At 33.0% G+C, this 12,059-nt stretch overlaps 1 protein-coding gene and 1 long non-coding RNA gene across 12 annotated transcripts in view; one reads left to right on the top strand and one right to left on the bottom strand.

The window, feature by feature from the left end:
- The window catches only part of LOC141380879 (uncharacterized), a 54,947-nt gene extending 47,873 nt beyond the window's left edge, over positions 1 to 7,074 (top strand). Inside the window, exons 4-5 of the long non-coding RNA XR_012400210.1 lie at positions 3,650 to 3,818; positions 5,757 to 7,074. This is a non-coding gene — a long non-coding RNA (uncharacterized lncRNA). The remainder of the gene's footprint in view (positions 1 to 3,649; positions 3,819 to 5,756) is intronic.
- The window catches only part of lingo1a (leucine rich repeat and Ig domain containing 1a), a 275,532-nt gene that overhangs the window by 110,771 nt on the left and 152,702 nt on the right, over positions 1 to 12,059 (bottom strand). The window lies entirely within an intron of this gene.

Here is a 12,059-nt window from a genome sequence, read left to right as displayed (position 1 = left end):
TCTCCCTGACAGGAGCCCTGCTGCGCTTTTAGCTCTCACACTCGTCTGTTTGAAGCTCCACATTTTACATTCTCAAAGGGCATTTATTGTGTGTGACACCTTTCCAAAGATCCTGTCAAGATCTTCTGTCAAAGTATTTTACATGGAATATATTTCCATAAGACTTGATCAAAGTCCCCGCTGCAGTGACTCTACTGATGACTCTATTAAGGAGAAGACAGATGATTAAAGATGTTTTTAAGTCATTGTGTTACTTATGATGGCTGCTTTTATATTTTGTAGTCATATACAGTATACTATTTGCATAAATATTCACTTTAAATTTGGTCTGGAATGCAATTAATGTAAACTTAGTGTGAATGCACATTATTTGTAATTCATTTTGTCCACTCAGTTCATTCTGGTTTATGTATGTAGATTCTGAATGCAAGATTTGTTCGGGCAAAGCAGTTCAGTCATCTTAAAGTGAATCAGTTTGTTCTTAAAAAGTAAGTAACGTTAAAAAATCCGATTCACTTAAGTGAATCGGTTTGTTTAGAAAAAGAACACAACATCACAATATGTGAAGTGAATCGGTTTGTTCAGATACAATTTGTAATATTACAATATCCAATTAATTTAAGTGAGTCGGTTCGTTCAGATAAAATATGTAAGGTTACAATATCCGATTCAAGTGAATCTGTTTCTTTAGATACTATACGTAACTACAATATCCAATTAATTTAAGTGAATCGGTTTCTTCAGATACAGTATGTAATATTACAATATGCGATTCAAGTGAATCGGTTTGTCCTGATACAGTACATAACACTATAATATCCAATTCACTTAAGTGAATCAGTTCATTCAGATACAGTACATAATATTACAATATCTGATCCATTTCAAGTGAATCGGTTTGTTCAGATACAGTATTCAACATTGCAATACCCGATTCATTTAAGTGAATCGGTTTGTTCAGGTAAAATATGTAAGGTTACAATATCCGATTCAAGTGAATCTGTTTCTTTAGATACTATACGTAACTACAATATCCAATTAATTTAAGTGAATCGGTTTCTTCAGATACAGTATGTAATATTACAATATGCGATTCAAGTGAATCGGTTTCTTTAGATACAGTACAAAACATTACAATATATGATTCAAGTGAATCGGTTTGTCCAGATACAGTACGTAACGTTACAATATCTGATTCATTTAAGTGAATCGGTTTGTTCAGATACAGTATGTATTATTACAATATCCGATTCATTTTAGTAAATCGATTTGTTTAGATACAACATATCATATTACAATATTCAGATCAATTAAGTGAATCATTTTGTTCAGATAAAGTATGTAAGGTTGTAATATCCGATTCAAGTGAATCAGTTTCTTCAGAAGCAGTACGTAACATTACTGTACAATATGTGATTTAAGTGAATTGGTTTGTCCAGATACAGTACGTAACGTTACAATATCTGATTCATTTAAGTGAATTGGTTTGTTTAGATACAGTATTCAACATTGCAATATATGATCTAAGTGAATCAGTTTGTTCAAATAAAGTATGTAACATCACAGTATCCGATTCATTTAAGTGAATCAGTTCATTCAAATACAGTACATAACATCACAATAGATGATTCATTTAAGTGAATCAGTTGGTTTAGATACAGTATTCAACATTGCAATATCCGATTCATTTAAGTGAATCGGTTTGTTCAGATACAGTATGTAACATCACAAAAACCGATTCATTTTAGTAAATCGGTTTGTTTAGATACAATATGTCATACATTACAATATTCAGATCAATTAAGTAAATCGTTTCATTCAGATAAAGTATTTAAGGTTGCAATATCCAATTCAAGTGAATCAGTTTCTTCAGAAGCAGTACGTAATATAACAATATGTGATTCAAGTGAATTGGTTTGTCCAGATACAGTACGTAAGGTTACAATATCTGATTCATTTAAGTGAATCGGTTTGTTCAGATACAGTATGTAATATTACAATATCCGATTCATTTTAGTAAATCGATTTGTTTAGATACAACATGTCATAATACAATATTCAGATCAATTAAGTGAATCATTTTGTTCAGATAAAGTATGTAAGGTTGTAATATCCGATTCAAGTGAATCAGTTTCTTCAGAAGCAGTACGTAACATTACTGTACAATATGTGATTCAAGTGAATTGGTTTGTCCAGATACAGTACGTAACGTTACAATATCTGATTCATTTAAGTGAATCGGTTTGTTTAGATACAGTATTCAACATTGCAATATAAGATCTATTTAAGTAAATCAGTTTGTTCAAATACAGTAAGTGAAATTACAATATACAATTCATTTAAGTGAATCGGTGTGTTCAGATGCAGTACGCAATTACAATATCTGATTCATTTAAGTTAATCGGTTCGCTCAGATAGAGTACGTAAAATTACAATATACAATTATTTTAAATGAATCGGTTTGATTAGACTGTTAATTAAAGCTAATAATATTGTAAATAATGTTCAAATGTTACCCAGACCAGTCATTATGCATCACAAGACCTCAGGGTGTCATCAGGAGCCACAACTGTTGATTTTGGACTCGTTTTTATGATTATTTTTAATCTATAAAACCTGTCACCATCCACTTCCATTATATGAATCACCAAGAACCACGGATTCAGCTCAAAATCTTTAATGTTAATCATAATGTTTGTTATGTCACCTACATATATTGGATGACCTGTGGAGTGAATGAATGTTTTAATATTTGGGTGAACTGTCCCTTTAACACACCAGTAGTCTGAATTCTTGAAATGAATGAACACAGATGAAGGAACAAGCCACAGTGTTTCTCCTGACGCCGTGGAGCTAATGATTCTAATGTGAAGAAGACATGAATGGAAACCCACCCGAAACAGCAGGCGGAGAAACAACCATTACAGTTCTCCAAGCGGCAGTGATGAGTGATGCTTTCATTTGCTTTCTTCTGGATGTTTTAATGTGTGAAGAATGCCATGCGTCACATTGGACTCCGTGCGGCTCTTTATATCAGTTATACTGAGGCCTTCAGGAGCTCAATTGTGTCTGTGTGCAGCGGTAATAAAGCACATTTCTCTAAATGGAAGAAAGAAAAGCTGCGGTGTTTGAGACTGGAGGAGGATTTGAGTGGAAGCAGATTCATAATGGTATTTTTATCATATGAAATGAATTTGAGATATATCAATTGAGATATAGATAGATAGATAGATAGATAGACAGATAGATAGATAGATAGATAGATAGATAGATAGATAGATAGATAGATAGATAGATAGATAGATAGATAGATAGATAGATAGAGAAGGCTGCAAATTTATGACATAAATATAAAATTATTTAAAGTGGTACTTGACTGGCCTGCCTGCAGTCCCGACCTGTCGCCAATAGAGAATGCGGGGCACTTTTTAAAGCACAAAATGCAACAACAAAGACCCCATACTGTTACAACAAAGACCCCATACTGTTACTGAGAGGCAGCCATAGGCTTTTTGTATTTTATTTGTAATTTTTTAGAAATCTGATTTACTGAATTCCTTCAGTTCAAGCTGACCCGGCTCTTTCTTTGCCATTTACAGCGAATAATGCTTTTTCCCATCCATCAAATGTTCTTTCTCTCTTTCTCCAGCACATAAACCTTTTATGCAACCAATCAAATACTCAGCTGGGCTTCCAATTCAACTTTTACTGCATGTCGTGGAGATGTTTTATCAAACCGTATAGACATGAATCAGCAAGCCAGACACCGACTGTCTCACTTCATAACACTTCACGTCTAAATATAGCCGGATATTCAGGTAAAACATCACGACACATTATGAATCTTTTACACACAACCACAACATTCATTCGACTTACAATACAGTATTCCAGCGTTACAGACCATGAAAAGCTCTTTAATACTTCTTGAAGACTTATTCAATACAGCAAACAGCAGCAATGAAAACGAAGCAAATTAATGCCCTAAAAACTTTATAAAGTGCTTATAAAGTGATGACCTCGGATTCAGAAATGTTAGATTATGCTTCACACTTTCACTGTAAATAAAATCGTCTTCATTGTGAGATCTAGAACAACAATAAGCCTCTTATTGTCTCAAGCAGTAAGCTCAAAATCAGTTTTGAACGTTCGGATACTCAAATTTTAAATGATTCACTTTAATCTGTTATAAACTTTAGAATATTCAGAGGATTCAATCCTAAATTCTTCCATCTCCCAAATGATTCACTCCAACTTTCCAATACTTGAAAGTCTGGATTCTTTTGGAATTCAAATGATTCAATTAGTTCATTACATTTTTTCCAAACTTAAGTAAACTTCAAACAGAGTCTGAATTCATTCTAAACTCTTCAATTTTTCAAATGATTCACTTAAAATCTGTTCTGTATTTTAGAATACATACATGAATCAGTTTATATAATTTCTAAACTCATCATCCCAAAATAAACAGTTAAAATCTGTTCTGCAGTTTCCGAAACTTTAAAGTCTGTAATCTTTCTGAATTCAAAAGATTCAATACATCTGTCCCAGAGTTTAGATTCATTTTATACTCATCAATTTCTCAAATGATTCTTTTAAAATCAGTCCTGGACTTTTAAATACTCAAATGATTCAGTCTAGACTTCATTCTAAGCTCTTTCATTTCTCAAAAGATTTACTCAGAATCTGTTTTGGACTTCAGAATACCCAAATAACTCAGTTTAGATTCATTCTAAACGCTTAAATTTATCAAATGACTCACTTAGAATTTGTTCTGGACTACAGAATACCCACACAATTCAGTCTAGGTTTACTTTAAAGTCTTAAATTTCTTAAATGACTCACTCAGAATCTGTTATGGACCTTAGAATACCCAAATGTTTTAGTCTAGAACAATTTTAACTCTTTAATTTATCAAACAATATACTTTAATCTGTGCTTCACTTTAAAATACTCAAATGATTCAGTCTAGATCCGTTCCAAACTCATCAAACTCTCAAATCATTTGTTAACTTTAATCTGTTTTGGATATGCAAATAATTCAGTCTAGATTCATTCTAAATTCTTAAGTATCTCAAATGACTCACTTAGAATCTGTTCTGGACCTCAGAATACCCAAACGTTTTAATCTAGATTCATTTTAACTCTTTAATTTATCAAACAATTTACTTTAATCTGTGCTTTACTTTAAAATACTCAAATGATTCAGTCTAGATCCATTCCAAACTCATCAAACTGTCAAATCATTTTTTTCACTTTAATCGGTTCTGAATGCTTAAAGGATTCAGTCTAGATTCATTCTAAACTCTTACATTTCTCAAATGACTCACTCAGAGGCTGTTCTGGACTTCAGAATACCCAAACAATTCAGTCTAGATTTATTCTAAACTTTTAAATTTCTCAAATGACTCACTCAGAATCTGTTCTGGACCTCAGAATACCCAAATGTTTAAGTCTAGATTCCTTTTAACTCTTTCATTTATCAGACAATTTACTTTAATCTGTGCATTACTTTAAAATACTCAAATGATTCATTGTAGATCCATTTCAAACTCGTCAAACTCTCAAATGATTCATTCACTTTAATCTGTTCTGAATACTCAAATGATTCAGTCTAGATTCATTCTAAACTCTTTAAACCCTTAAAGATTTCACTTTAATCTGAACTTCAGAATCAAACAACAGGCACATTATGAGTCTCTTACACACAACCACAACATTCCTCCAGCTAACAATACAGGATTCCATCATTACAGAACATGAAAAGCTCTACAGTTCTTCTTGATGACTTATTCATAACAGCAAACGACAGCAGAACAGACCGAAGTGCCTGAATACCCTAAAAACTTTACAAAGTGCTTATAATGTGATGACCTCGGATTCCGAAATGATAGATTCTCCTCTACACCTCCGCTGTGAATGAAATCCCCTTCAGCGCACGTCTGGATAACAAGATCTTCGATTTAAAGAAAGCCATAAGGGTAAAAGAAATCCCTTTCGTTGAGCCATGGGCCAAAAACAAACAGCACGTCTTTCCTAAGTACTGGTTTTGGTTTATAGCATGCTGAGAGAGCAGGTTTGATTTGACAAATATGTCTGGTCCAGTTTATTGTCCAGTCGTGTGGTCTTAATTCCTTTAGAGAGAGAGAGAGTGTGTGTGTTCAGGTGTGTGCATTGAGTCATCATAAATCTGGATGTGTTGACGATACAGCCTTCACTGCTGACCGCAGATGAACATTTGAGCTGACCGGGACAAAAGCGAGATTCAAGGCCGACGGCTGCTGGTCTAGACATGGTAAAATCGCTTTATGCATCTTCGATGAGCATTATGCTAATAGAACAGTTGACTTTTGCGAGTGGACGTTGATAAATGTGACCTGAATTGCGAAGTAAATTGTCAGGCAAAGCAATCTAGATTTGTTTAGAATACTGATTGGTGTTTAGAATGTTGAATGATTGGGTTTAGATCTGTTCTCAGGTCTAAAATTCGAAGACAATTAGGTATAGATTCGGTTTACATTCACTGTGAACTCGACATTTCTTTTGAATCAGAGAATATGCAAACACTTGGGTCTGAATTCATTCTATTCTTTTTTTTATTTCTTAAATGATTGTTTGTGAACTTTAGTAAACTCAAACGATTCAGTCTGGAATCACTCTAAACTCTTCAATTTCTCATATGATTCTCTTCGAATCTGTTGTAAACTTGAGTAAATTCAACAGCTATACTTGAATTCACTTTAAAACCATTTTCTAAAGCGATTTCAAATCTGTCGTGAACGTGAGAAAACTTTTTAAACTGAAAAATTTGTTTCTGGATTTACTCTAAACTCTTCAATTTCTCAAAAGATTGACTCTGAATCTGTTGTGAAGTTGAATAAACTTACCAATCATATAGGGATTCACACTAAACCCTTCAATTTCCAGTTTGATTCACTTCGAATTGCTTTGTGAATGTGTGTAAACCCAAGAATGTTATCTGGATTTACTGTAATCTCTTCAATTTCTCAAACTATTGACTCTGATTCTGTTGTGAACTTGAATAAACTCAATGACCACATTGGGATTCACTCTAAAATCTTCAATTATGTGCTGATTTACTTTGAATCTGTTGTGAACTTGAGTAAACTTAACAATTGTTACCTGGATTCACTCTAATCTATTTATTTTCTCAAATGATTGAATGAATCTATAGTGAACTTGAGTAAACGCAAACAATTTAGACTGGATTCATTCTAAACACTTTAATTTCTGAAGTGATTCACTCCATATCTAATGTGAACTTGAGTAAACTCAACAGATATACTTGAATTCACTTTAAAATTTGTTTTCGCAAATGATTCACTTTGAACGTGAGTAAACTCAACAACCGTATTGGAATTCACTCTAAACTCTTCAATTTCACAATTGATTCACTTCGAATCTTTTGTGAATTCGAGTAAACTTAACAATTGTATCTGGATTCACTCTAAACTCCTACATTTCTTAAACTATTGACTTTGAATCTGTTGCGAACTTGAGTAAATTCAAACAATTCAGCCTGAATTCACTCTAAATACTTAAATGAATCAAATGATTCACTGCAAATCTGTTATGAACTTGAGTAAACTTAACAATTGTATCTGGATTTACTCTAAACTCTTACATTTCTCAAACGATTCACCTTGAATCTGTTAAGAACTTAAATAAACTGAACAACTGGATTAGGATTCACCCTAAACTCTTCAATTTCTTTAGTGATTCACTTCGACTCTGTTGTGAACTCGAGTAAACTTACCAATTGTATCTGGATTTACTCTAAACTCTTACATTTCTTATATGATTCCCTCCGTATCAGTTGTGAACTTGAATAAACTCAATTATTTTAAACATTTCTACACTCTTAAATTTCTTAAATGATGTACTCCAAATCTGTTCTGAGTTTAACTAAACTCAAAAGCTATACTTGGATTCACTATAAAGTCTTTGTAATCTCAATTGATTCACTCTGACTTATTAACTTTATTGGAATTCACTCTAAACTCTTCAATTTCTCATATGATTCACCCAGAAACTCAACAGCTGTACCTGGATTCCCTTTAAAATTTGTTTTCGCAAATGATTCACTTTGAATGTGAGTAAACTCAAAACCATACAGGGATTCACTCTAAACTCTTCAATTTCACTCTCTTCGAATCTTTTGTGAATTCAAGTAAACTTAACAATTGTATCTGGATTCACTCTGAACTCTTACACTTCTCAAACTATTGACTTTGAAGCTGCTGCGAACTTGAGTAAATTCAAACAATTCTGCCTGGATTCACTTTAAATACTTGATGAATCTAATGTTTCACTTCAAATCTGTTGTGAACTTGGATAAACTTAAACATTTCAAACATTTCTACACTTTTACATTTCTTAAATGATGTACTTCAGATCTGTTCTGAATTTAAATAAACTCAAAATATACCTGGATTCACTATAAAGTCTTTGTAATCTCAAATGATTCACTCTGAATCAATAATTTTATTGGGATTCACTCAACAACTTTATTGGAATTCACTCTAAACTCTTTAATTTCTCATATGATTTACTCAGAAACTCAACAGCTGTACCTGGATTCACTTTAAAATAATATATTTTTCAAATGATTCACTTTGAATCTGTTGCAAACCTAAATAAACTCAACAACCGTATTGGGATTCACTCTAAACTCTTCATTTTCTCATTAGATTCACTCCGAATCTGTTGTGAACTTGAGTAAACTCAACAACTGTATCAAGATTCACTCTAAACTCTTCATTTTCTCAAATGACTCACTCCAAATCTGTTGCAAACTTGAGTAAATTCAACAGCTACATCTAGATTCACTTTAAAAGCCCAGTTTTCTCAAATGATTCACTTTGAATTTGTTGCAAACTTGAATAAACTCAACAACCACATAGGTATTCACTCTTAACTCCTACATTTCTCAAACTATTGCCTTTGAATTTCTTGCGAACTTAAATAAACTCAACAACTGTATTAGGATTCACTCTAAGCTCTTAAGTTTCATTATTGATTCACTTCAAATCTGTTGTGAAATCGAGTAAACTTATCAATTGTATCTGGATTCACTCTAAACTCTTACAGTTCTCAAACTATTGACTTTGAAGCTGTTGCGAACTTGAGTAAATTCAAACAATTCAGCCTGGATTCACTCTAAATACTTAATGAACCTATTGATTCACTTCAAATCTGTTGTGAACTCGAGTAAACTTATCAATTGTATCTGGATTTACTCTAAACTCTTAAATTTCTCATATGATTCACCCCGAATCTGTGGTGAACTTGGATAAACTTAAACATTTTAAACATTTCTACAATCTTAAATTTCTTAAATGATGTACTCCAGATCTGTTCGGAATTTAAATAAACTCAAAAGCTATACCTGGATTCACTATAAAGGCTTTGTAATCTCAAATGATTCACTCTGAATCAATAATTTTATTGGGATTCACTCAACAACTTTATTGGAATTCACTCTAAACTCTTCAATTTCTCATATGATTTACTCAGAAACTCAAAAGCTGTTCCTGGATTCAATTTAAAATAATATATTTTTCAAATGATTCACTTTGAATCTGTTGCAAACCTACTCAACAACCGTATTGGGATTGACTCTAAACTCTTCATTTATTCATCAGATTTACTCCGTTGTGAACTTGAGTAAACTCAACAACTGTATCAAGATTCACTCTAAACTCTTCATTTTCTCAAATGACTCACTCCAAATCTGTTGCAAACTTGAGTAAATTCAACAGCTACATCTAGATTCACTTTAAAAACCCAGTTTTCTCAAATGATTCACTTTGAATTTGTCGCAAACATGAATAAACTCATAAACAACCACATTGGAATTCACTCTAAACTCTTCAATTTCTCAAACGATTCACTCTGATAACCAAATTTCAGTTTACAGTTTCTAAAATTCTACAGTTTCTCAGATTTTTGACCCCAAATCTGTTGTAAACCACATAACACTCAAATGATTTGTTTCAATTTTAAAACCCAGACATTTGACTCCAATGTTTCAGTCTAATTTGAATCTTTTGATTTCTTAAACAATAACCGTTAAACACACACAGGCACACACACACAGTTTTTTTTTTCCTGAGTCTCAGATCGCTTGTGAAGCTACAAACCAGCTAAATTCCTCCCATCTGAATGATTAATAAGGCCAGCAGATATTTTATCACGAATGCAGCGTTTCTGAGGACGGCTGAGTTGTGCTCAGCAGCAGATGGCATGAGCTGCTGAAGGTTTTCATCATGAATATAAAGAATAAAAACGCTTGTGGAAGGACTTTAACTCCACTAACCAGCAGAACGCAGCCAAAGTGCAGCGAAGAGGCTTTTTTCCCCCTCTTTCCTTCAGATGAATGAGCAGTTACAATGAAACGACTCGTTGGGCTAATGGAGAATGAGAGAGAAAAATGAGAGGAGAAAAGAAGCCTCTAGAAGCTGCTTCATCAAAGTCCAGTTTGCACCATGAGACCATGGAAATCATGATATTAGCCAAGCGTATTCTGAAAACTAGCAAGATATGACTAAAAAAGGGCTAGTTATGCACTCATCCTCCATTTGTGCCAAAAGCAAAAAAAGAGATAATTTAAAGAATGTTGGAAACTGGCTTCATCAACTTGTTTTATGCAGATTTTAGAATACCGCATGAAAAAACATCAACAGAAATAAGAAAACGTTCATAAATTCTACTAATGCACATAAGAGTTGGAAACAAAACATTCCCACTTTTGTATGGCATGGATGTACGGAATTATGCAAACTAGTTACTTTGGTCATGTTGATGTAGATCATAGCAGGTTAAAGATTCAAAAATATAACGACTCTTTAAAACGATTCAGATTCGACTCTTCCTTTTGAGAGACACAATCATTATTTACCACACACTTTTTTGATTAGCTACTTCGCAGAGTGTTTACACTGAAGGACAGCTACATTACAAACCACAAATAAGATATTTTTGAAAAACTCATGTTACCCGCTCTTTAAATAGTGGGTAAATCATGGAGTTAAATGTTATCTATATGGTTCGTTTGAATCAATTCAGTGCTTAAGATCTGTAAGCCCCTCCCTTCGACAAACTAACGCTGATCTGATTAGTCAGCTGGCCAAATTTTGATAAGTCCATCAGAAACTAAACTCTCATGTTTGTATGTTACATGCTGACGTGGATTGTAGTAGTTTAAAGATTCAAAAATATGACGAGTTGTTAAATCGATTCAGAGTCAACTCTTCATTTTGAGAGACAAAATCATTATTTATCAAACACTTTTCGGATTAATAACTTTGTGGAATGTTTACATTGACGGACAACTACATTACAAACCACAAGTCAAATATTTTTACTCATGTGACCCGCTCTTTAAATGGTAAGCAAATCTTATTTTTTGGGTGAACTACATCTTTAAAGTCATGTTTAAATAAATGTGTTTATACAAACATCAGCCGTTTGATTAGCAGAAATTCCTGATGAGAATATGCATTTTTATATTAGAATCATTCTGAAATGTTTTCAATATGATTCATTTGAATCAATTCAGTGCTTCAGAGCCTTCCCCTAGCCAACTCTGCTCTGATTGGTCAGCTAGCCAAATTTTGATTGGTCTTTTCATAAGCATTTACTGTCAGAAACAAAACATTCCAACATTTGTATGTCATTGGTAGGTGGGGTTTATGCAAATGAGTTACTTTAATCATGTTGATGTAGATCTTAGCAGGTTAAAGATTCGAAAATATAACGACTCTTTAAAACGATTCAGATTCGACTCTTCCTTTTGAGAGACACAATCATTATTTACCACACACTTTTTTGATTAAATACTTCGCAGAGTGTTTACATTGAAGGACAGCTACATTACAAACCACAAATAAGATATTTTTTCAAAAACTCACGTGATCCTTTCTTTAAATAGTGAGTGAGTCATAGAATTTTATGCTATCTTATGGTTCGTTTGAATCAATTCAGTGCTTAAGATCTGTAAGCCCCTCCCTTCGACAAACTAACGCTAATCTGATTAG

This window comes from Danio rerio, chromosome 25, assembly GCF_049306965.1.
Source record: "Danio rerio strain Tuebingen ecotype United States chromosome 25, GRCz12tu, whole genome shotgun sequence".
Classification (NCBI taxonomy): Eukaryota; Metazoa; Chordata; class Actinopteri; order Cypriniformes; family Danionidae; genus Danio; species Danio rerio.
This window is presented reverse-complemented; position numbering and strand designations above follow the sequence as displayed.